Source organism: Hypanus sabinus, chromosome 20, assembly GCF_030144855.1.
Source record: "Hypanus sabinus isolate sHypSab1 chromosome 20, sHypSab1.hap1, whole genome shotgun sequence".
NCBI classification, from domain to species: Eukaryota; Metazoa; Chordata; class Chondrichthyes; order Myliobatiformes; family Dasyatidae; genus Hypanus; species Hypanus sabinus.
The window spans coordinates 24,728,855-24,754,208 of NC_082725.1; the positions used below are offsets into that span (position 1 = coordinate 24,728,855).

The following is a 25,354-nucleotide window of genomic DNA, read 5'->3' on the forward strand; positions in this document are numbered from 1 at the left end:
TGAATGGTTTTCTGTTTATGCTGTATTTATCTGTAGCACAAGAAGATAGGAACTTTAGATGCCAGCATTAAAAGCACTTGTTAACATTAGTTAACATTATTTTATTTGCTATTGAATTCACACTACCCAGGCCATGCTTTTTTCTCACTGCTGCCATCAGATAGAAGGTACTAGAGCCTCAGGAATCGCAGCACCAGATTCAAGAACAGTTACTACCCCACAACCATCAAGCTCTTGAACAAAGTGGATTACAACACTCACCTTCCCATCATTAAGATATTCCACAGCTAATGACCTCACCTTCTGGACTCTTTATCATGTTATCTCATGCTCTTGTTATTTATTTCTATTTATTTATATCTGTATTTGCACATTTTGTTGCCTTCTTCACTCCAGTTGATCTTTCATTGATCCTGTTATGATTACTATTCTATAGATCTGCTGTGTATACCTGCAGGAAAATGAATCTCAGGCTTGTATACAATGACACATACATATACTTTACACTTGATCTTAGCCAAAAGGCCGAGAAGCGATATATATATATACTTTGATAATAAAATTTACTTCAAACTTTGAACTTTGAACTTTCAGGAAGGAATACAAATGGAAACAAACTATAGTGGCACGTTTAGCTGCAATGGATTGAACTTCTGAGTCATTGATTGATATTTTAAATTTGTAAACCAAATACACTCCATGCTCAATATAATACTAACTTCCTGAGATTAATATTTTTTTAAATAAAGGAAGCATTTTTCATTCATATAATAAAGGTTTAATCAATATAGATTACCACATGAATTTTAAATTACAAGTACTTAATTGTCAAGTGTGACTTGACATTGTAATTCAGTTGAAAATTACAAAAATACATTATTGCATACCACCCAGACTTGCAAACATCAGGAAACCAAGATCAATAATAAAGCTGCATAGGCATGTCATCTGAGGAAATATTATTTTATTGATAAAATTCAATGAATACTTGAAAACGTGTGGCAGAAGTTTTAATCTAATTGAAGTTTTTGAATTAAATCGGAAACCTTGTCCATTATCTGAACTCTTAAAATGAGATTGCAACCTTTAACTCAAGCTTGTATTTTAAATGTGGAATACCATAGAACAGCTGCAGCTTTGCTCATGTTAAACCATTGCCTAAGCAGTTTGCAAAGATAACTGGTGTGTTTGGAAAGGGCAGGGTTTTGAAATCTCCATTTCATAGACTTTGAATGGAAGTTTGCAAGTGGTTTTCTAAACAAAATGAATTGCCTTTTCTTTATCCACTAAAGGTGGACAAATAACTGGACCAAATCACTCTGCGCTTGGCCAAAGATTCTGCACTACTGATGTTCAGCCATTCCTACAGAAATACGTTCTGATTTTCTTCAGACTTGCTGCAAGAATAGGTGTTACTGAGCAATACATGCCATGCATCATTGCTAAGCTCTCTTGCGGGACTCTGCATGCAATGCATTACTGGAGTCCAATACCTTGGCAATCTCCCTGGCACTATACTGAAAATCAGTCTCTCAAATCCTGACTTCCGCACATCTGCTACAGAATTTTTATGCTTCATTCATTTCAATGGGATCTGTCACCTTTATAACACTATTTTTACAAGTCTTTTGCTTTAGGTTAATGCTTCTACTAATTTGTAAATATTGCCAAGATTTTCTTAATTGTCATTTTAGTTTCGAAATGTAAGACTTATATTTTTAATCTTAGAATCCCTAACATTGTTTTTTCACAGTTTTCAGATCAGAGTCACAGAGAGGTACAGCACAAAAAACAGAGCCTTTGACCCATTGACTGTAAGCCAACCATAAACCATAAGCCTCACTCATCCTACTTATTCTTCCACATCGTCATCAGTTTCCCCATATTTAACCAGACTAACCACATTAGGGGGAATTTACAACAATTAACTTACCAACCTGCACATCTTTGCGATATGGAAGGAACCCGGAGCACCTGGGAGAAACTGCTGCGATCACAAGGAGATCGTGCACACTCCACACAGACAGCACCTGGGGTCAACATCAGATCAGAGTCTCTGGTGATGTGAGGTGATCGTACTACTTGCTACCTGCTCCTGAATATCATAACAATTTTTAAAAAGTCTAAAATAACCCTTGCTGCTTTTGACAAGGAACAATCCTTTGCCCCAGTTAACAACTTGTCCAAAGCCTCCAGCATGCTCAGGGACCAGACCTCAGGAGTGTGTTGCCTGAGGCCTGATTGCATTGCAGCTTTCGCTCTGATTTCCTGCGTCTGGCTCTTCAGCATCCGGCTGAGGTGTGGAGACACACGAGGTTCTGCTGTTGCAGGAAATCTTGACGCACAAAATGCCGGAGGAACTCATCAAGCCAGGCAGCACCTAAGGTAAGATTGGGGTTCAATTTCTGCCGGTGTTTGCAAGGTGTTTGTATATCCTCCTTGTAACTGCCTAGGTTTCCTCTGCTTTGCTCCCACATTCAAAAAATGTGCATATTAAGTTCAATGATATGATAATTCACTCTGTAGCTCCCCCCAACTTCTAACTTTAGCTCCTCATCCTTTTTTCTCCAGTCCTGAAATGTCGACTATTCTCGTTTCTATAGATTCTCCCTGGGCTGCTGAGTTCTTTCAGCATTTTGTGTGTGTGTTGCTTGGATTTCCAGCATCTGCAGATTTTCTCTTGTTTATGATATAGATTAAAGTGTTTCTTTTTCTCTTAGCCATCTGTATTGGGTAATGCCTTCTTAATACTTATGCACCTTTATCAGTTGATTTCAGAGCTACATGTTACTGAGTTTCTTATTACATAGAACAGTGCAATGCTGGAGAGGCCATTCAGCCCACAATATTGTGCCAATAAATAAACAAATACTTACCTATTTTAGGTGATTCTGATTGGTGATCATTTTCATTTTGATTAACTGTAATTGTCTTTTTTCCATTGAGATCACATCACTTAAATGGACTTCACAATCCTGAGTATTAAAAATCATCTGGAGTTTGCATCCTTTCACTTGCTGTTTTTCTTCATGACAATGGGCAACTTGTTTGTTCCAATTGTGTTCTTTCTTCTATAAACTATATAATTTACGTCTTACTCTAAATGTTGATTATTTGATGGTCTAGTCCTGTGATGCTGTTGCAAGTACACTTTTCATTGCCTACGTTTACACATGTAATTGTGCATATGACAATTATCTTGACTGACATTTGGCATTGCTTAAGGAAATGTGGATTTTATTCTGTTCAAACACGAGGAAATCTGCAGATGCTGGAAATTCAAACAACACACACACAAAATGCTGGTGGAACACAGCAGGCCAGGCAGCATCAATAAGGAGAATACTGCCTGGCCTGCTGTGTTCCACCAGCATTTTGTGTGTGTTATTTCATTCTGTTGCTTTTTTTTTGCAAAGCATTTGTGGTTTCTTATTATAACAATAGTATTGTGTAAATGTGAGATGTTTTGGGGGAAAGATGTTGCAGATAAAATCGCCACATAACACAATTGAAAGAATGATCATTTATTGTGCCACTGGCATATAGAGCAGTGACTGATAGCACTGGTGAGCTCTTATGCAGTGGAAATCAAACAGCTCAGTGGAGGCAAGTGGGGAATTGATTTGCCAGATGTTAAGGCTATTCAGCCACCATGGAAATGCCAACCCTTCTTTAAACCCAAAGAATTCCCCTTAACACAAGAGATTCTGCAAATGCTGTAAATCCAGAATAACACACACAAAATGCTGCAGGAACTCAGACGGTCAGGCAGCATCTACAAACAAGAGTAAAGAGTTGATATTTCAGGCTGAGACCCTTCATCAGTGCTGGAAAAGTAGGAGGAAAGAGACAGACGATGAGGAGGGGGTAGGGAAATGAGTACAAGCTGGAAAGTGATAGATGAAGACAGGTAGGGGAGGGAGGATGAAGTGAGAAGCATAGAGGTGTTAGGTTGAATAGGCAAAGGGCTGAAGAAGAAGGAATCTGATGAGAGAGCAGAAAAGTCCATGGGAGAAAGGGAAGTAGGAGGGTGATCTCTATTCTTAAAAGTGGTATCTATTCTTAGGAATCCTAGCAACCCATGTATTTCAATACCCACCCATTTTCAAAGTTTTATCATTAAATTCCAAACAGGTTTAAGCAGAGTTGATTTTTTTTTAACCTTTAACCTAACCATGATTTTACGCTCATAGTGTGGACTGGAAGCAGTTTGTTGCTCTTTTTAAATCATGTGTCTTGGCAGTGAATAAAAAATAAAGATCATATTTGCTGTCTCTTTTGCAATGTGGCCAACCAAAAAAATCTTAAAACATTTGACTAATACTGAGACTGTGCTATTATCCACTGCTTTAGCCTCTATTTCTCTTTTAAATGGTATCATTCTATAAAGAAAGTAAAAATCAAAAAAAAATCTCTGACCCGTTCCCACCAATCTATTAAGAAACTTAATTTAAAATGTCCCAAGAGAGATCATTGTCTAAAATTTGTTTTAAGGTAATTTAATTTAGCCTGCAGTGAAAAGATGGTAATTGCTTGTGGTGGAGTTTTGGATTATGGTCTGATCCCGATCCTGAAAATCAGCTGATTAGCTGAAGTGAATGCACATATTTGATTTTATATTTTCATCAAAGTCCAATTTCTTCTGTTTTTGTGGTTAATGGTGCAATTGAGATAAATAGCTAATTTTCTGCACATGCTCAGCTACAACCCAGACTCTGTACATGAGTCTTCATCGAGCCTTGTTTTGACAGGAGCAAGGACCTTTGGAAATTTGAGAATGAAGGACTAAATGCACAGTAATAATGACAGTGTGACTGAAATCCAGGTTAAAAAAAAATGTCAACCACTATGTGGGCATTCTGATCCATTATATTTACTCCAGTTTCTGCATGGACTCAGATGACGATGAAGTGAATGTCACTTCATGAACACTCTGAAGGTAAAAGGATTTTTGAGCCATTGACGGTCAATGTTAATAGGAGCTAGGATAGACAAACAAGGGCCATAAGCACAACCAGATGTATTCAGGGTAATGGTGCAGTGTTAAATTACTGGACTGGTATTAAACTAACAATCTCAGGACACAAAGCATCCTTGCAGTGAAATCTGAACTCTAGTTCTTAGTTATACAGTATAACAATGGATTTTAAAATCTACTCTTGGTAATGGTGTCTATGATGCAATACAGTTGTAATAAGCAGCTCACAGAAAATTCTGGAGGAACTCAGCAGACCAGGCAGCATCTGTGGAAAAGAGTACAGTTCACACTTTGGGCTGAGTCTCTTCAGCAGGACTAGAGAAATAAAAAAAGTTGAGGAGTAGATGTAAAAGGTGGGGGAGGGTAGGGAGAAACACAAGGGGATAGGTGAAACCGAGAGGGGAAGGGATGAAGTAAAGAGCTGGGAAGTTGAGGGCTGGAGAAGGGGAAAATCTAATAGAAGATGATAGAAAGTCATGGAAGACAGAAAAGGGGGAGGAACACCAGAGGGAGGCGATGAGTAGGTGAGTTGGAATGTAATGGTGAGGTTGTATAAGACATTGGTGAGACCGAATTTGGAGTATTGTGTGCAGTTTTGGTCACCTAATTACAGGAAGAATATCAATAAGGTTGAAATAGTGCAGAGAAGGTTTACAAGGATGTTGCCGGGAGTAGAGAAACTGAGTTACAGAGAAAGGTTGAATAGGTTAGGACTTTATTCCCTGGAGCATAGAAGAATGAGGGGTGATTTGATAGAGGTATATAAAATTATGATGGGTATAGATAGAGTGAATGCAAGCAGGCTTTTTCCACTGAGGCCAGGGGAGAAAAAAAACAGAGGTCATGAGTTAAGGGTGAAGGGGGAAAAGCTTAAAGGGAACATTTGGGGGGGCTTCTTCACACAGAGAGTGGTGGGAGTGTGGAATGAGCTGCCAGATGAAGTGGTGAATGCAGGCTCACTTTTGACATTTAAGAAAAACTTGGACAGGTATATGGATGAGAGGGGTTTGGAGGGATATGGCCCAGATGCAGGTTAGTGGGACGAGGCAGAAAAATGGTTTGGCACAGCCAAGAAGGGCCAAAAGGCCTGTTTCTATGCTGTAATGTTTTATGGTTCTATGGTTCTATAAAGTTGTACTCAAGGTATTGACTATGAGCATGAGAATAAAAAAGCATTGCAAGCTTTTTCTTTAAATGCTTTTTATATTACGAATAAAATTTATATTGATGTAAAGAATTAATTACATAGCAGCCTCATGAACAAGAACGTGCTTCAAAAAGATTTCACATGTAAATTACAAGTAATAATCAATCAGATGCCATTGTCTAATTGATTGCAAGATTGTGGCTCATAGTAGAAGGTCACTGAAGAAATTAACAAGACAATCTTTTGTATTGACACTTGTGTGAAGATACTTTGTTACAGAATGATACTCATCAACGTGTTCAGGACATTGACACCAGACTTGGGTGTGGATCATTCAGGTTTCTCACATCATATACTATGTAAGGTAATTCAATAACCGAAGGTGTCTGAATACCCCAGCAGACTAACAGGTGACGTGTCGTCTCACCTGGAAGGACCGTTTGGGGGCATGAATTGGAGCTTTTCATTCTAGAACAAAGGAGATGTCCTCCTTTTTCAAAGAAAGGGGCATTCCTACCCCCACCATCAATGTTACCCTCACTAGCATCTCTTCCATTTCATGCATGTCTGTTGTTACCTCATCCTCCCACCACCTTACTATGGATAGGGCTCCTTTTGTCCTCACTTACCACCCCACCAGCCTTCGTGTCCAGCACATAATTCTCCAAAATTTCCACGGTCTCCAATGGGATCTCACCACCAAGCACATCTTTCCCTTCCCCCACGTTCTGCTTTCCACAGCAATCGCTCCCTACACAACTCCCTTGTCCATTCATCGCTCCCCACTGATCTCCCTCCTGGCACTTACCCTTGTTTGTGGAACAAGTACTACAATGGCCCCTACACCTCCTCCCTCACTATCATTCAGGGCCCCGAACAGCTGAAGTGACACTGCACCTGTGAGTCTGTTGGGGTTATGTTCTGTGTCCAGTGTTCTGGGTAAGGCCTCTTGTATATCGGTGAGACCCGACATAGATTGGGAGACCATTTTGCTGAGCACCTATGCTCCATCCACCAGAAAAAAATGGATCTCCCTGTGGCCACCCATTTTAATTCCACTTCCCATTCCTGTTCTGATATGTCAAACAATGGCCTCTTCCACTGTTGCCATGAGGCCACACTCAGGTTGGAGGAGCAGCATCTTATATTCCATTTGGGTAGCCTCCAACCTGATGGCATGAACATAGATTTCTTGAACTTTTGGCAAAGCCCCACCCCCCACCTTCTCCTTCACCATTCCCCATCCCCTTTTCCCCCTCTCACCTTATTTCCTTGCCTGCCCATCACCTCCCTCTAGTGCTCCTTCTCACTTTTCTTTCTTCCATTGTCTTCTATCCTCACCTACCCTTTCTCCTACCCTGTATCTCTCTTACCGATGAACTTCCCAACTCCTTTCTTCACCCCATCCCCTCCCGGTTTCACCTATCCCCTTGTGTTTCTCTCTCCCTTCCCCCACCTTTAAAATCTACTCCTCTTGTTCTTTTCTCCAGTCCTGACAAATGGTTTCGGCCCAAAAGGTTGACTGAACTTTCTTTCCATAGATGCTACCTGGTCTGTTGAGTTCCTCTAGCATTTTGTGTGTGTTGCTTGGATTTCCAGCGTCTGCAGATTTTCTCTTGTTTGTGTCTAAATATTCAATGGCTGTTTGTCAGTTGAGGTGTGTGCCTTTAGTAGATCTGTAATTAATACATAAAGTTATTTATGCATCTAAAATCTTGAAGTAAACTGTGCAATTATAATAAAAACTGCATTAATCACTCATTGTTATCTTTCTACTCAATAGGTATAAGACATCAGTGTACTTTTGAGTTCAGTGAAGTTCTCCAAAAGAATTTTACAGAATGCCTGCTTGAACTTTTACATCTATAGCTCCCGGCTCCATGCGACTCATTCAAAGTCACAGCAAGAACATTGCAGATGCAATTTTTCACTCAACTGCAACCTTTCCAGAAACTAGAAAACTTTGGAAGATTGAGATCAAGATTGCTTACTGACATTTGTCAGTGCAGAATTGTAAAGAAGAACAACTACAGTATGTACTCACTGTTTCTGCAGGAACATGTTTTGGGCCTATAATGTAAGTTGAACATTCAGGGAGTTAGTCAAGCTTTAAATCACTTCATTTGTCTAGAACGGGGGTCGGCAACCTGCGGCTCCCGAGCCATTTGTGGCTCTTTCACCTCTGTGCTGCGGCTCCCTGTGGCTTTGGGAAATAATTGGTCAGTATTTAATTAAAATGTATTTTATGTTAGTTTGTTAGCTTTTGAAATGTAATTATGGTGATCTTGTACAACCTAAGTGTAGCGACACATTTCCTGCCACATCCGAAACGGCTCACAATTAGCCAGCATTCCGGCTAAGGGAGATAGCCTACGGGGGTTTGTGAGTACGCGTCTTTTGCAGCATCTGCGTCCATGGGGGCTGGGTTGAGGGAGGCTTAAAAGCAAGGCTGTTTAGTTCGAATAAAGCTATCTTTGACTGCAGTTTACTGACACCGCTACAACGTGTTTTTATCGCTGGCTGTCCAGACGGAAGGTGCTGAAACGCTTTGTCGCGTGTCTGGAAGAAGTGAAAACTTTCCTGGGCAGCAAAGGGCTCACCTTTCCTGAGCTGGAACAGCCAGAGTGGCTGGAAAAGCTACACTTCATGGTAGACATGACAGCGCACCTGAACATGCTGAACACAGCTCTTCAGGGGAAAGGACGTACAGCCCTGCACATGTTGGAGGATGTTTTGGCATTCGAGCGCAAGTTGACAGTGCTTGCCAGAGATTTACAGAAAGGCACTTTGTCTCACTTCCCCAATTTGAGAGAGTTCAAACAAGGTCACGACATGATAATTTCGGAGTATTTACATTCTGCAATCATCGCAATGCAAACATCGTTTGGGAAACGCTTCTGTGAGTTCAGAGAGGAAAAAAACACATTATCCTTCCCGGTCACTCCCTTAAGCATCGATCCTTCCCTACTGAATACGACTGCATTGGCAGGTGTGAGTCAACCTGATCTTGAGATGGAACTGGCCGACATAGCCGACAAAGACATATGGGTGTCCAAGTTTAGACGCTTGACAGCAGACCTTGAAGATGTTGCCCGTCAGAAGGCCGTTCTTGCTCAGAAACACAAATGGAGTGATATTGAAAACCTCACAGATGACAGCTTGCGATCCTGTGTAAAGATGAAGGTGACATCATACAGCCCTGATGTGCAGACGCTGTGCGCTGAGGTCCAGGAGCAGAAATCCCATTAACCAAGTATGATAAATATTTTAATTGCCTATTATTTTACTTATATTCATATTTTTTCATTGTTCAGTGAAATAGTCCTTTCATTTTTCAGGATGACAGCTGGCTGACGTTATTTTTGGTTTGCTGCTGGCGGAAAATTTAAGTTCGGCGTTTTTCATAAATACAAGAAGGACTCAAATAGACATTGAATATTTTACTTAAAAGTAACTTTCAACCCAACGTCTTTTTTTCGGAGTTCAAAATGTTTTTGTTGCATGCAGAAATGTAATTTCGTTTTCTCTGCAGGAGTTCATCAATTTCATAAATGCAACACATTATAGTTTGTTTATACATAGCATAAAGGCAAAAAAAACGTTGTATGCAGTGTTATTTCATTTTAAATGTCAAACGGGTTTTGCGGCTCCCAGTGTTTTCTTTTCTGTGGGAAACGGGTCCAAGTGGCTCTTTCAGTGGTAAAGGTCGCTGACCCCTGGTCTAGAACATTTACTCTCATGTCAGTGATTGCTTGAAATTTTGTCTTCATTCTTCCCTCCAAATTTCCACTATTAGGAATGATATATCATAGACACTGGATCCTTGGAGACAATCAGCTACCCCATGACGAATCCAACAATAATCTCAATTTTTAAATTCTACCCACGTTTTCACCAACTCTCACCAGATTCTACCACACATCTGCATACTTGAGGCAATTTGCAATGGCCAACCCACACGCCTTTGGGATGTGGGAGGAAACTGGGTCATCAGGAGAAAAGCTATACAGTCACAAAATTAATCTCTATATACTCTATAGACAAAACCTGAGAATTGAACCTAAGTCCCTGGAACTATCATGTAGTGCTTCTTCTAGCTGGGCTACTGTCCCGCCCAGGGTTATAACATTTTTTCCACTGAGAGGACAGATACAAGATATTTATTCAAGGTCTCCTCCATTTCTTCATTTCCTATTATCCTCTAATAGGTTAATGTTAACTTTAATGACTGCATAACTCTTTTCCTTTTATTTAACACTTAGGCTTTTAATATTCCTTCCCAAAAATTATTTATTCTCATAAGGTACATTCTATCACATTATATTTTTGTCTTCCTTTGATGGTTTTTAAAATATTCCCAGACATTCTGGTCTGTGACAATTTAAGACTTTTCTTTCACTTGTTTCCTTACAAGATATCTGTTAGTGCTTATCTTTTGGCTTACCTTTGATCTATTTTCTGGTCTCTTTAGCTAACTCTCACTTCATACTTGTAATGTTGCCTTAATTGAAGTTTCAAGCACTTGTTTCTGACCTATGCCTTTTGCCCTCAAATGTGAATTTCTATTATGGTATGATTATTGCTCCCCAGAGGATGATTTATTATGAAATGAATAGTTGAACATATTTCATAATATAAGACCTGTCCCTTGAATGGTTCCACAATGGATTGTTGTAAGAAAATGTCTGAAGTATTCCCTTTGAGTATTAAACATAATTAGACTTCATAAATCTGCAAGAACTCAAAATAAATAATGTATTATCAAATGTACAGTATTTTTATTTTCCTTATCACTTTGAGCTTGGTCTTTTCATAAGTAATACAATTGAAGGATGTAATCAAATTTGACAGGTAATTAGTAGTTTAGGGTGTGGAGTCGAGAGAGAGGCCATTTGCAATCAGATGTTTTGCTTATCAGATCATAGAATCTGAGTGGAGACCTCAATGTTTCAACATGTAATAATACACATTCTCATAAATGGATAATTGACCCAAAATGTAAAATTTTCTGCAACATGCCATAAGATTTGAACAGCATTATTTTGCAAATGATAAATGTTGTCATAAATTGTACAGAATGTGTGATACTTCTAGCATCTGTCAAGTTTTTCATTAGCAATGGTTGAATTCTCTCTCCAATTTTATTCTATCTGTTTTCAGAGATGCTTAAAGGATTTATCCCACAGATGATCCAATTACAGTCAGAAAATGTTGTTCACCTGGTTTAGGCTATAGGGTGTGACACTGTGTCTTCCTTTTGGATTCTTGTCTGTGTGAAAGATTCCTGCTATTATAGTATGGAAGCAGCAGATGGAATCCGAATCGGGTTTAATATCACCGGCATAAGGCGTGAAGTTTGTTGTCTTTGCGGCAGCAGTATCATGCAACACATAATAATGGAGAAAACATGTGAATTACATTAAGTATATATAATAATTGCAAAAGTGATCAACATGCACTATAGAGTACCGTGAGTTCAGTTTTGCTGTCATCTTGCTATTTGTAGAAATCTCTGTTGACATTGACTCATTATGTATATTGCAAAATTCTATAAGTTTATAAATATTTAGGTGTCTCATATTTTGAGAGATCTTGAGGTAATTAAAGGAACTTAAAAACTTCATTCTTTCTTTTTTCACCACACTTCAGCTTTTTAAAACAGTCTGCATATTTTATTCAAAGTCTTTCCCTCTGTTTGTCCAACATCTGTCATGCCCTTGACTTAAACATTATTCTTTGCAGTTCATCTTGTGACTGTATTGTTCAGTAAGTGAATCTTTAAACAGCTGCCTGGAAAAGTGGTATAAATACCATTTCACATGATGTACAGAGGAATTAATTGTACAGTTACTGTAGGATCAGATGTAATAAAGACAATATTTGTTCCTATATGATACTACATATTAACTCTGCACTGATTATCATACCAGAAATTTCTTCTGATATCAATATTAGTGCACCTAGGAGGATTGCTGGTTCTGTTATTCAATGTAACAGAGCTTGTTAGCACCCTAGTGATTGTCAGACTAGGGCAGCTCTAACAAACTACCTCTGTCACTTCTGATGGCTTGTATCTGTAAAATTCTGTTCTGAAGCAGATTCTGCAGCCTCGCAAATGGGCTGCTTTATTTTAGTTACTGAGCGATTGTGAATTGGTCTCTAATGGTTTATTAATGTTTGCTTTCAATCACTTGCAGCAGTGCAAGTAGCACACCATCTGGAAGAGAGGAAGCAAGTTGTCTAGAGAGTGAGAGATCCACCCGGTTTTCTGATGCACTTGTATAATTCCCATAGGTGACTGTGCATGCAAATAGTTTGAGCTTCTTTATACTAACTAGCAGGGAATATAGAGGAGCTTGCACCATGTTTGAGCTGGTTTAAAGGAACACTTTGTAACATCTCTGTACCTTGTGTCAATAACAAAGTTAAAGCGTAACAGGAAATACAAGATTTAATATGTTTATACATATATTACTAAGTTGGATAATTTTATAAATGAAGGTTTGGTCAAACTAGAATGGTTTTCAAACTAACAAAAAGCATCTGCTGAGAGATTTCATCAAGATGCATAAAGTCCTGGGAGGCCTGGACAGGGATAACAGCAAGGGCCCACTTTCCTTGGCAGAGAGTTGGACAACTAGGGAATGGAATGATGAATCATGAATCTGTGGATTTCATTACCACAGTTGGTTGTGGAGCCCATGCCCTTGCATATACTTAATACAGAGATTGATGGGTAATTCATTGGTAAGGATGTCAAAGGTTATGGGGAGTAGGAAGGAGAATGAGACTGAGAAGGAAAATAAGTCAGACGCGATTGAATGGTGGAGATGACACGATGGGCAAAATGGCCTAATTCTGCTCCATTATCTTATGACCTGCTGACATTGAGAGTGAAAGAGAAACAACTTGAACTGTCATGAATGTGGAACTCATTGCCTCAATAGCTGTGGTTGGCAGCAGTACTTATTATGTTCTCAAAGCACCTGACAATTACTGTATGTCATCTGGTGATGTGTGGGGATATGGGCAGAAGCCTGGGACCAAAAGGCAAAAATTTTTGTTTTTTTGTTTCAGTTTGTCTTGAACTCATATGGGGCATGAAACATATTACAACACTTTAATACAGCAACAATCAGTCCCATTTCCCCACTTCTTTTCCTTCAAGCTATTTTCTTTTACAAACACTACCGACTCTCCTACTACAAAGAACAATTGTAGTTTAGAAATGACAATAAATCTAACAATTAGCACATTTTTGGGATGTGGGAGGAAACTGGAGCCCTCAAGGAAGCCCACCTTACAGCAAAAAAAAACATGCAAATTCTACAATGAGAGCACAAGATGTTAGAATTGTTGTTGGAGCTGTGAGATTTGACTATTTCTGAGATTTTTTATTGGTGCAAATTGGAAGAAAGCTAGATCCATTTTTTCAAAATATTATGAAATGTAAAATAGCTCAATTCAAAATTACTTTAATTTCTTATATTTTCTGTAAAAGAATATGAAAGGACGTTCTCTATAAAAAAATTCTCCATTTCAATGGGATTTGACAGAGTCAATGTAAGGATAAAGTTTCTCCTAACTAGGAGTCCAGAATCAGGCATCACAAGCTTATCATAGGGGATTTGCTTTTTTAGAACTAAGATGAGAAGATCTTTCTTCACCCAAAGGGTGGTAGATGTTTGGAATTCTTCACTTACGGGTCTGTACGGGCTCAATTGCTTCAAATATATTCTAGAGATCAAAAGATGGGATCAGCTTAGGTTGACATTTTGGTCAATGTGGACAACTTGGGCCAAAGGATCTGATTCTGTGTTGTATGACTGGATGACTCTCAGATATTTGGACGTTAAAAGGATGTGAGATTTAAAAAAAATTAGATTTAAAAAAAATTCAGCTATGATCATTATGAATAGCAGGGATGGTACAAGGAGCTATTTTGATTGCTCTCACTTTCATGAGTTATCATCTTAATTTTTAGATTCTTGCAGTTGATGTTGTCTGGCAGAGGCAGCTGGAGTTATGAAGCTAAGTCAATTTCACTAACACTGCAGGGAAGGTCAACATGACTGACATCCCTGGCAAAAAGGCTATCAGTTAGGCACTGACTTAAAAATTCTGCGTTTATCTCTGGCAGAAGCCCTGAAGAGAGTTATAGCAAAGGAAGAGAAGGTTTTTGGTGACTTCCACTACCCCAGAAATGTGTACTCACTTACAGTTCATGTCTATCATAGATGGCAGATACCTGCTGTGCCTTAACGCAAGACTTGAGAGGTGATTTGATAGAGGCACGTAAGATGATATGAGGCACATAAAGAATGGACAGCCAGCAACTTTTTTTTCAAGGTGGAAATAGCTCATATGAGAGGGCATAATTTTAAGGTAATTGGAGGAAAGTTTGGAGGGACGTCAGAGGTTAAGTTTTTTAACACAGTGAATAACGGGAATATGAAATGTACTTCCAGGGGTGGTGGTAGGGGCAGATACATTAGAGATATTTAAGATACTTTTAGATAGAATCAGAATCAGGTTTATTATCACCAGCATGTGTCGTGAAATTTGTTAACTTAGCAGCAACAGTTCAATGCAATACATAATATAAAATAATAATAATCAATCAATCACACATAAATGAAACCCGAATGAAAGGAAGATGAAGCGCTGTGGAGGAAGGGAACGGTTGGAATGATTTTGAATTAGGTGAAAAGGTCAATAAAATATTGTGAGCCATAGGGCCTGTAATGTGCCGTACTGTTCCATGTTCTAAGGCACTTAACATCTGAAGACTCTGGTACCTCAGCCATGTCAGAATGTTTTCTTTCCTAATGCAGACATGTGAATAAGGTATGACCTCATGTAATTTGCACTTCTTGGCTGCCACCCTTTCTTCTATAGAGTTGCATATCACTGAGCAGTTGGCCATTACTGCTCTTGCAGGTGTTTGTCCTACCCCAGCTGCTCCTCTACTGCTCTGATGCTGGTGATCATTGCGATAGAAATCCAAAGCAATAGCATCAATGACACTTAAGCTAGGAATGAAAGAACAGAAGAACACCAGAGCAGGAATGCACCATTCTCCTGGTGTGTTAGATATTAATCCCATTCGATACAATCATGCCCGACCTGACACAGGAACACATCTCTCCTTTGGCATTTTCAAATAGCCCCCTTTCTCTCATCTTTAAAAAATGTCAAGGTTCAAGTCAAATTGAAAGGAAATTTATTATCAAAAACATATATGCTACAATATACAGCCATGAGATTCACAGGAAAAATTAAGAACTACAATAGTATTTCCAAAATAAAGCTAAATGTAAACAAAGACTGACAACCAATGTGAAAAACAGAAGAAAGTGTGCAAATAAAAAGATTATTACTGAGATCAGGAGTTGCAAGCAGACCTTGAAAGCTGAGTCTGAAGGTCATAGAATCAGTCCAGAGCTATGGTGAGTGAAGTTATCCACAGCATATCAAGAAGCTGATGGTTGTAGGGCAATAACTGTTCCAGAACCTGGTTGAGTGGAACCCAAAGCTTCTGTACCTCATGTCAATGGCAGTAGTGAAAAGGGAGCAGGTCTTTAATATTAAATTGTTAACCCATCCCTTGGGAGCTGAGCAAACCTGATTGTAGAAGGGGATGTAATCTTATAAAAGAAACCAGAATAAGCTGACATTGGTCAGCTGTATTTTCCTGCAGGGGTGGGCTTAAATGTGTGCAGTACACTCCAGAAGAGGGTCTGTTTGTTGGATTAATTGAATAAAATATTTTTAATTGTTCTTAAACACAGAGGAATTCAATCGGCTTGTAGTTTTCCTGAAGTAATTCTGTGAGAAAGTATCAGCCTCCTGCAGTGTAGAATTGTCATATTTTTGTTATGTAGTTTTCTTGTACAGATTTTGTTAAAATAAATCAATTGATTCATGAACAAATTGACTTTACTGGAGGCAAATGACTCAATTTAGTTGAGCTGAGGTATCATGTTGAGATGTGAAATAACCACTTTGTCTCACTGACTCAGAACCTTGGGTTGGGCGAAGTATTAAATGGATTTACTGATTCTGTAATTAAAGTTCATGATTACTGATATATAATTAGCACAACACATATGGGAAAACAATCGCCACAGCATGCATTCATTACTTAAGGAAAGGAGATCTATTTTGTTGGGTTATTTGATTGAAACTCATTAATTGGGAAACTGGGAAACAGAAGTGGTGTATTCACATTGATTAAACTTTATTTTTCCATTAAACATGAGTCAATATCCATGCCTATAAAAATATCATTATAGTATTTATGTTAATGATTATTAATGACACTTTGTTAATTGTGTGTAATAATATAATGCCCAGGTAACATTATCGTCAGCTTTTTCTATCACTTGTCAATGCACTTGATGCAGAGAGTGTCTCTTTAGCAATACTTAGTGTAGAATGACGTAAAATTTACAGCACAGAATAAGGCTGTTTGCTTCAGTTAATCTGTTTTGACATTTAAGTCCCTTTTGCCATCCTTTTCATTGTCAGAATGACCTCTATTTTTTGTGCCTCATGTGCTTGCTAAGACTTCACTTAAATGCATCCAAGCTTCTTGTCTCAGCTATTTCATGTGGAAACAAGTTCATGACACTTTGCTGAGAGAAGATTTACCTGAGATGTCTCCAAAGAATTATTGTTGTTTTAATCCCGGGAATACATTCATATTTTCTTGGCTATAACTTGAGATCATAAGATATAGAAGCAGAATTAAACCATTTGGCCTATCGAGTCTTCTCTGCCATTCCATCATGGCTGGTCCATTTTTCCTCTCAGCCCCAAACTCCAGCTTTCTCCTCATATCCCTTCATGCTCTGACCAATCAAGAATGTAATCAGTCTTAATAAGTGAATTCTTAAAAAGAATACCAAGAAGAAATCTTGTAAGAAAATGGTTCTCACATACATCAGCTCTCTCAGCGAGTCTTTTCTCTGCAATCTCTGTCAGCATTATCTCTTCCTCTCTGTAGAAAAAAAAGTCAAGCATCTTTTGATCAAAGGAATGTCTGATAATCTGCTTTGGTTGATGATGAAGGATTATGAGCCCAAAAAGAAAATTAAGACTAATACTAATTCTGTATTCCTGGTATAATAGACCATTAATACCATAAGACATGGGAGCAGAATTAGGCCATCTGGCCCATCGAGTCTGCTCCACCATTCAATCATGGCTGATCCTTTTTTTCCCTCCTCCTCCACCCCATTTCTTGGCCTTCTCCCCATAACCTTTGATCCCATGTCCTACCAAGAACCTATCAATATCTGCCTTAAGTATACCCAGCGACCTGGCCTCCACGATGCATGTGGCAACAAATTCCACAAATAAGCACCTTCTGAATAATAACAACATTTTAACAATAATGACTAAGAAAACTTAGCACAACAAGTAACTTCTAAAGTTTCATCCATGTGTCCTTCAATAATACTTCAACTGAACAAACAGTAGAGGATGGTTCCTTCAGAAATTCCATTTTCCCGAATTGATTAATAACTTGACCTTTTTGATTGAGGTCTGTTAAACTCTATTCATGTTTCCTTTCAATAGTTTTCCCACAGCAAGAACACAAGGATGAACTTTAATGCTCAGAAGATTTACCATGGCTGTGGTCAGAATAAGTGGTAAGTAACTTGGAACTGAGATCTGGAGAAATTTCTTCACAGGCAGGATAGATGTTTACCCTGGAGGAATGTGGAGGGTCAGTCATTGATTCATTCAGGACAGAGACTGATTGAATTCTGGATATCTAAGGAATAATAGAAGTGGTTATCACTGAAAAGTGGACCTTGATGGATGGCAGAGCAAACTTATGTTCCTAGATGGCCTGCTTCTGCTCCTTTTTCTTAAATTCCAATGTTCTTATATATTCATGCCAAGCAGACTGATCTGAGGGGACTTCCTTATGATTAGGGAGTGCTATTTAAGCTACTTATTATTTGTTGAATCAATTCCTGGGTCAGATCAAGGGAAAAACATATAACCTTGGACAATAAAGAAAAAAGATGAAATGAGTTCTGCTTCCATGCACCTTTTAATTATTTTTAATTCGATTTTCCAACACCCTTCATATCCAACACAAGAACACAAAGAATTAAGCAAGCATGGGCCATCTGACCTCAAATTCATGATCCACCATTCAATAAGTCTGCTGCTGATATATTACCTTTAAAAGTGTATTACTAGTTTTAACGTTGAAAATGGTAACTGGTTTGTACAACGCAAGCTCCCATCAACAGCAAATGATAACGACATGAATATCTGTATTTTCAGCTGAGAGAAAACTATTGTTCAGTTTGTGGACTAGCAATAATTTCCTTGCTCTTCTTCCAAAGAATGCTATGAGATTATAGTAGCTGGATACACAGATTGTGTTTTAGATAAATGCATTGAAATACCAATACCCAAAAATGCAAAAATGCATCAAAATGTAATGGATACAGCCTGGTCGATCACAGCAAAAGTCCTTCTCACCATTGCACATCGCTGCAAGGAAAGCTGTCACAAAAAGGCAGCATCCATCATCACCATCTCCCACCACCTAGACCAGCCTTTCTCAACCTTTTTGCCCCTGGAGAAACCCTTGAAATAATTTTCAGGTCTCAGAGAACACCTGCACAACAATTATTAGATCTATAGCTCACAGTATGTTAGTGTGATAAAGTGAGTAAGTGTTAGTGTGAGTAAGTTGTTGATAAAAATGACCCAGAATAATTGTTTAATGTTATTTTGACTCAAGACTGAATTTTTAGCTAACATGTCTTGAAAGGAAAACAGATTAGCTAACCTTTCTTGAAATTAGCCTCTTTCTTTACTGTTCATAAATTTTAAATATGTTTTATTATTTTAAACAAGCATAATAAGTTTCTCAATTCTGGGTCAAACTTGAATTAAGCAGACACGGATTTCACCTTCAACTGAAATAAGACAATTTCTATCCTTGCTCTTGATGCATGTTAAACAAGAGAAAGTTTGCTCACATATGTAAGAAGCTGAAAACTGCAGCAAACATTCATTGCTTTCCTCTTCTTTCACAGAAATGCAGAACTTGTCCGGGGCAGGTTAGTAGATCTCATCTTGAATGCATGATCAGAATGCAGCTCACAAAATTTTTCCTCATCTCTCAGAGTCAAATTCTCAGTCTGAGTAGAAGATTCAAATAAAGGATCATTCACCCAGCCAAGCACTTGTGTTGAAAGGGAGAAAAAAAAACTGTTCAATTTTGTTCTGCAGTTCTTTCAGGTGGTTTTCAATAATATACTTGAGACTCTCTGATCTCCTTCCTCACTCTCAAGCCCAAGCAACAGTGGAAACATTTCAGAATTTCCTTTTGCAACATGATTTTTCCGAAGATTCAGTTTCCTTTTAGAACCAAGAGCCTTGTTACTTGATGTCAAAACATTTTGTCAAGGGCCTTACAGAGACTTTTTCAACTGGTTCATATGATGAAAAAAGTCTGTTAAGTAGGCTAGTTTATGCTGCCATTCTTCATCTTCAAAGCACTTAACAAAATCGGACCTACTATTTTCTTAAAAGTACTCCAGCAATTCACCTTTCAGCTAAAACACCCTGTTCAGAACTCCTCCTCCGCTAAGCTACTGGATTTCTATATGTAGCAGGAGATTGGTGTGCCCTTTACCCAGGTTTTCACAAAGATTTTTTTAGACTTTCTCGAATGTACTGGTCTTAGAAGTACAAAATAACTTACCTCCTGATTCCTTTTACTGACTGTGACTTTATTTTCAAAAGCTTTAATGTGTTTGTTCTGAGATTCCAATAGTCTTTTAAAATAATCAGCACTTTTATTTGTTGTATGGCTGTGATTTGTAGTTAAAATGTCTCTTCAATATTGATGGAGCCATTGCTACATTTGTAAGTTATTTTTCACAGAATAGGCACAATGGAATAGGACAACTCGGATCACCCATCCACATAGAACCCATTGATAAGTAGCTTTCAATGTAAAGACGGACTTTCTTTGTGTCTGTTGTTGACAGAGTGCAGTGAAATGACTCAGAAGATTCTAATTCTTCATCATTAACCTTATCAGAATTGCTTATGCCTAGGCCCAGAATCCTTTTTCTTCTATTTCATACCACCCCATCAAAAATCACCACACTGGACCCTCTTTAGATTAAAATATCCCTCCAATTTTCTATTACTCGGGTAGTTTGTTTGCTCCCATAAGTCAGTCCAAACTGCATAAGGGGGAGGCGGAGGAGGTGATTGAGGTGGGAGAGGCTGACGTTACACCCCAAGTTGGGCATCCTTCCCTCTGTACATTAGAGCACTCCTCAATTATCAGCATACCATCCTCCACTCTGTGGAATACAATGCTCACCAATTAACAACGGCCTCCCCATCTCATGTCAAAATCTGAGAATGAACTCAACTAAATAAACTCAGTCCTTCTACACGCTGCCATACTGGATTGAGATTGCTAATGAGGCTGCTCGGTCATTGCCCACCACCGTGAGCACGATCATCATGCATTGCGTGAAGTTCAAAAACAATACTTATTTCTTCTAATCACAATCTCTCGTGGAACCCCTAGCAACCTCTTACAAGAACCCTAGGGGTCCATGGAATCCTGGTGAGAAACACTGATCTAGACAACTCTTCTCACTGCTGCCAACAGAAGGAGCCTTTGTTCCCAGACCACCAGGTCCAGGAAAGTTATTACCTCCCTGAACAATGTGGATAACTTTATTCACCTCAGCACCGAACTGATTCCACAAGCTATGGACTCACTTTCAAGACCCTACAACTTATGTTTTTGTATTATTTATTTATTATTTGATTTTTGGATTTGCAGAGTTTGTCTTTTCAGCAAATTGCTTGTTCATCAGTCTTTGTGTATAGTTTTTATTAACTATATTGTATTTCTTTGTTCTATTGTGAATATTTGCAAGTAAGTGAATCTGGGAGTAGTTAATGGTGACATATGCATACTTTGATAAGATATATATATCCTTTGACATCAGAAATTTGACATTGTATTCAAATGATGGTGTCTCCTATATGTTCTCAGTATTGCACAGAACTGTTAGCCTAGACCTGATCATTCTAGCCTTCATAGTGAGACTGATCTCATGACCTTGTGGTTCAGAAACAAGCTTGCTCGGGACCCAAGCCAGTGTTGACAGGCCTGATGGCAAGTTGCATTATGAAGTGAAATTGTTCTTGTTTTTGTGGTCTCCCACTCTGTTTGTAACATTTCCAACTCAATTCATTCCCTTGCTGCTGATAACATTTTTCAGCAGCCCGAAATGAAAGACTCCTAGTGGTGTCGATGAAGGCAATTTGAATGGTATTTAGGGGCTGAGTGCTTTGTTAGAATGGCTGAGGAATCGACAAGGCAGGTCAGTAATCCCAGCTGCTAGGCAACGATAAATTGCACTGTTCATGGCTGAGTCCCTCCAGATGACTGTTGCATCAGAAAGCAGCACCGGACTGACATTTCCATGGTAGGGGACAATGCCACACTGACAGTGAACAAAGAAGACTTATTGAATGCTTTTTTACTCTTCTAGGGCCCCATGAATCTGTACTGAGAAAGGGAAAGTCTTAATAAAAAATTATACAGTAATAAATCCTCACTATGCTGAGCCAAACCAGAACATAGGATCATTTTATGACTTTGTTGATCTGAAAGGATGTATATACAAGGTGATAACTAAGAATTATTAACTAACAAGAAGCCCAGAAGACATGGCAGGAAACTCCTCAGAAACTATATTCAGTATGAGCTGTAAATATTACTGTGTGCCCAGCTGAAATTATTTATGTGATTTACATAAGCTTTTTTTATTTGAATTCATATCCAGCACTTATAAACAAATACGTATATATACAAAAATTATATATTTTTTCAAAAGTATTGATAATATTCAACAATGAATAGGCTGCTAAGTGGAGGGAAACTGACAAAACCTGAATATAAATCCCTATTGTTCTCGCACATTTTCAATATTTTTTGATTCTATTGGTTTTAGACTCGCTTTTGAATCATACATTTACTATCTTTTCAATTTAGATATATGGTAATACAATCCAAGGTAATTGGCTTTTTGAGATTTGCATACTGAAGCTACCTAACCTTCCATCTATTTAACCTCTTGGATTCGGTCTTGGTACAATTAATCAGAGTCATTAGTAAAAGCTACTTGACAGTACCATTTCACATTAAAGGTTTCAACATAAGTTGTGAAGTTGTTACTTCAAGGAAATTATCTTTCTTTTTCATATATTGGTTTTATAGTTTCCAGATTGAGATTTAAATTGGGAAGCAGACTGAATGGGCTGTATAATCAATTTGCAATCCTTCCAGCCCAAGTTTCATCCCAGCAGTACAAAAAAACTCTCTGCTAAACAATTATATGGTATGACTTAGATCCTAGTAGAAAAATGATCACTAGTTCTGAGTTCTGTGTTTTATGAAGGATGTCAAGGTCTTGGAGAAAGTGCAGTAAAGATTTATTCCTATGTTAACAAAATGGAAGGTCTTCAGCAAAGTTATTGAGAAACTGTAGCCATTGTTCTCAGTGCAGAGAGGGTTAATGGAGGTTTGCTCTCCAAGATATTGCAGGACAACTGAATAATGGTTTGAAATGGTGAAATATGCAGGGTAGAGGCACAAGAAAAAGCACATGGTTTGTAAGAGCTTCCAGTGCATCATATGACATGATATTTTTTGGCTCTTAATACTCCATGAAGAAGACCTCCCTCTATTTTATATCCTCATATAGATCAAAAGGAAAACTCTAATTCCTGCCTGTACCTAAGGATCTCTGAGTATAATGAGAAAGGAATCAGAATCAATTTTAATATCATCCGCATATGTCATGAAATTTGTTACCTTTGTGGTAGCAATACAATGCAATACATGATAAATAAACAAAAAATCTGAATTACAGTATCTATATAGTGAAATTAATATAAGTAGTGCAAAAAAACAGAAATCTATAGAGTAATGAGGTAGTGTTCAAGGGTTGAATGTCCACTTAGAAATCAGATGGCAAAGGGAAAGAAGCTGTTCCTGAATTGCTGAGTGTTTGCCTTCAGGCTTCTGTATCTCCTTCCTCATGGTAGCAATTAGAAGAGGTGACATTCTGATGGTGGGCATCCTTGATGATGGAGGCCGCTTTTCTGAGGCACCATCCCTTGAAGATATCTTGCATAATACGGAGGATAGTACCCATGATGGAGTTGACTAATTTTACCACTCTCTGTAGCTTGTTATAATCCTGTATACTAGCACCTCCCCCCTCCTCCAGTACCAGATGCTGATGCAGCCAGTAAGAATGCTCTTGATGGCACATCTGTCGATGTTTTCAAGTGTTTTAGATGACAAACCAAACCTCATCAAACTCCTGATGAAATTTAACCACTGTCTTGCATTCTTTATAGCTGCATTGATGTGCTGGGACCAGGTAAGGTCCTCAGAGATATTGACACCCAGGAACTTGAAATTGCTCACTGTCTCCACTTTTGATCACACAATGAGGCTTGGTTTGTGTTCCCCCTTCTTACCCTTTCTGAAGTCTACAATCAGCTCATTGGTCTTGCTGACGTTGATTGTAAGGTGGCTATTGCGACATATCTCAACTAGTATCTCAGACTGGAAATTCAATAGTGCTAGAGGAGCTATGTAAAAATTTCATTGTGCAGTGCACCAGGAAACATTTTGGTCCTGACTTGCTCTAACAAAATTCAGTAATTCCCAAGGACTGAGGTAAAAGGTACTGACTTCATATCTTACATCATGGAAAATGCTATTGTTGTGCATGCAATACATTTACAAGTAAGTATTAGACTGCAGTCTGATGCAGGGTGTCACAATATAGAAAGGGTTTAGGGAGTCATCAGGTTGTGTTCAGAAACAGTTGGGGGATTTGGAATCTCAGTGTTCTGGGGAGCTGACATTGATAAGAGGTTAATGGGATCAAAGGGCTAGCAATCTGACAGAACATCTAAGGACAGAGTAATAAAAGAGGTGGGAAAACATTGACAAGTTTGATTAGGAGTTAGACAGTGAGGTAGGTAGATTTGATAGTTTGCAATATGGAGCAGAAGAGGAGGAACAGAATGAAATCTAGCTGAGTGGGTAACTAGCTGATTTCAAACTGCTCAAAGAGCAGCACAATTGAAACATTGCTGTTCACACAATGTCCAATGACAGACAAGTCACAGAACAATTTCCCAGTCATTGTTCAAAAGACATGTCTTGCGAGGAATTACAAGATCCCAAATGCATCTGAATCGAAATGTGTGACTCTACAATAGGTAGCCAAAACTTCCCAATGCAACATCGGCACCATCAAGGACACATATACAGGAGGATGACAGAAGAGGGCTGGTAACATCATGAAGGATTCCTCCCAGCCTGTTCATGGACTGTTTGTCCCAAACCATTGTTACGCCCCTGAAAAATGGGGAGAAATAATCACGACAAAGATGTGGTGTGTTTTCCTCATTGAGAATTTATTCAAGTCTACTAAATATACACAAATTACAAAAAAAAACATATCTTCACAACAAATTAGTCACAACAGAATACATACCCTCTGTAAATTACAGCAATACATAGTATTTCCAAGACATCATTCACATTTTTCTAGTGTTACTGGTGCATATGTAGCATTAGCTCAGTAAACTCTCACAACTTAAAGTTACTAAATAAATAATACACAAACAACTGTGCAAAATGCATTTACAGAGGTGCACATGTAAACTCACAAAGCAGCAAAACACATGGTATCGGTACACAGAATGGCCGCGGCTCCGCTTACACGTGCGCTTTAATATACTCGGCAAACATTACTCTTACTTAGTCAATCGTTACATAAGCACTCTCTTGCCACTTTACACATATTAGAAAGTTTTCATGACCCCTTTAACAGCGTAAATTACCGACAACATACCTGAAAAACGGGGAGAAATAATCACGACAAAGACGTGATGTGGTTTCCTCATTGAGAATTTACTCAAGTGAAGAAAGTACAATGTCCCCTGGGTATGTGGGTGGAGACAGAAGCAATCGACCTCTGGCTAGCAGTTCAAGGCTACTCTGCAGATTACTGATAATACTATCAGAGCTTAACTTTACACACTAAAGAATGAAAGAAACAATGAAATGAATTAAATACCTGTTAGTATTTTAGCCCTTTTTAACATGCGTTCTCACTGTTTTTAAA

The 25,354-nt window shown here is 38.5% G+C and overlaps 1 long non-coding RNA gene across 2 annotated transcripts; it reads right to left on the minus strand.

Moving 5' to 3' along the window:
* Positions 1-262: 262 nt before the first annotated feature.
* Positions 263-25,161, minus strand: LOC132378382 (uncharacterized). 2 transcript variants are annotated; one of them, XR_009507015.1, is made up of 6 exons: positions 25,082-25,161; positions 17,070-17,127; positions 11,345-11,488; positions 7,674-7,801; positions 1,938-2,030; positions 263-451 (listed from the first exon to the last, which is right to left on the minus strand). It is a non-coding gene; the product is annotated as an uncharacterized LOC132378382 (long non-coding RNA). The 2 variants fall into 2 exon arrangements; XR_009507014.1 differs by lacking the exon at positions 263-451 and having other exon boundaries at positions 785-2,030.
* Positions 25,162-25,354: the final 193 nt, after the last annotated feature.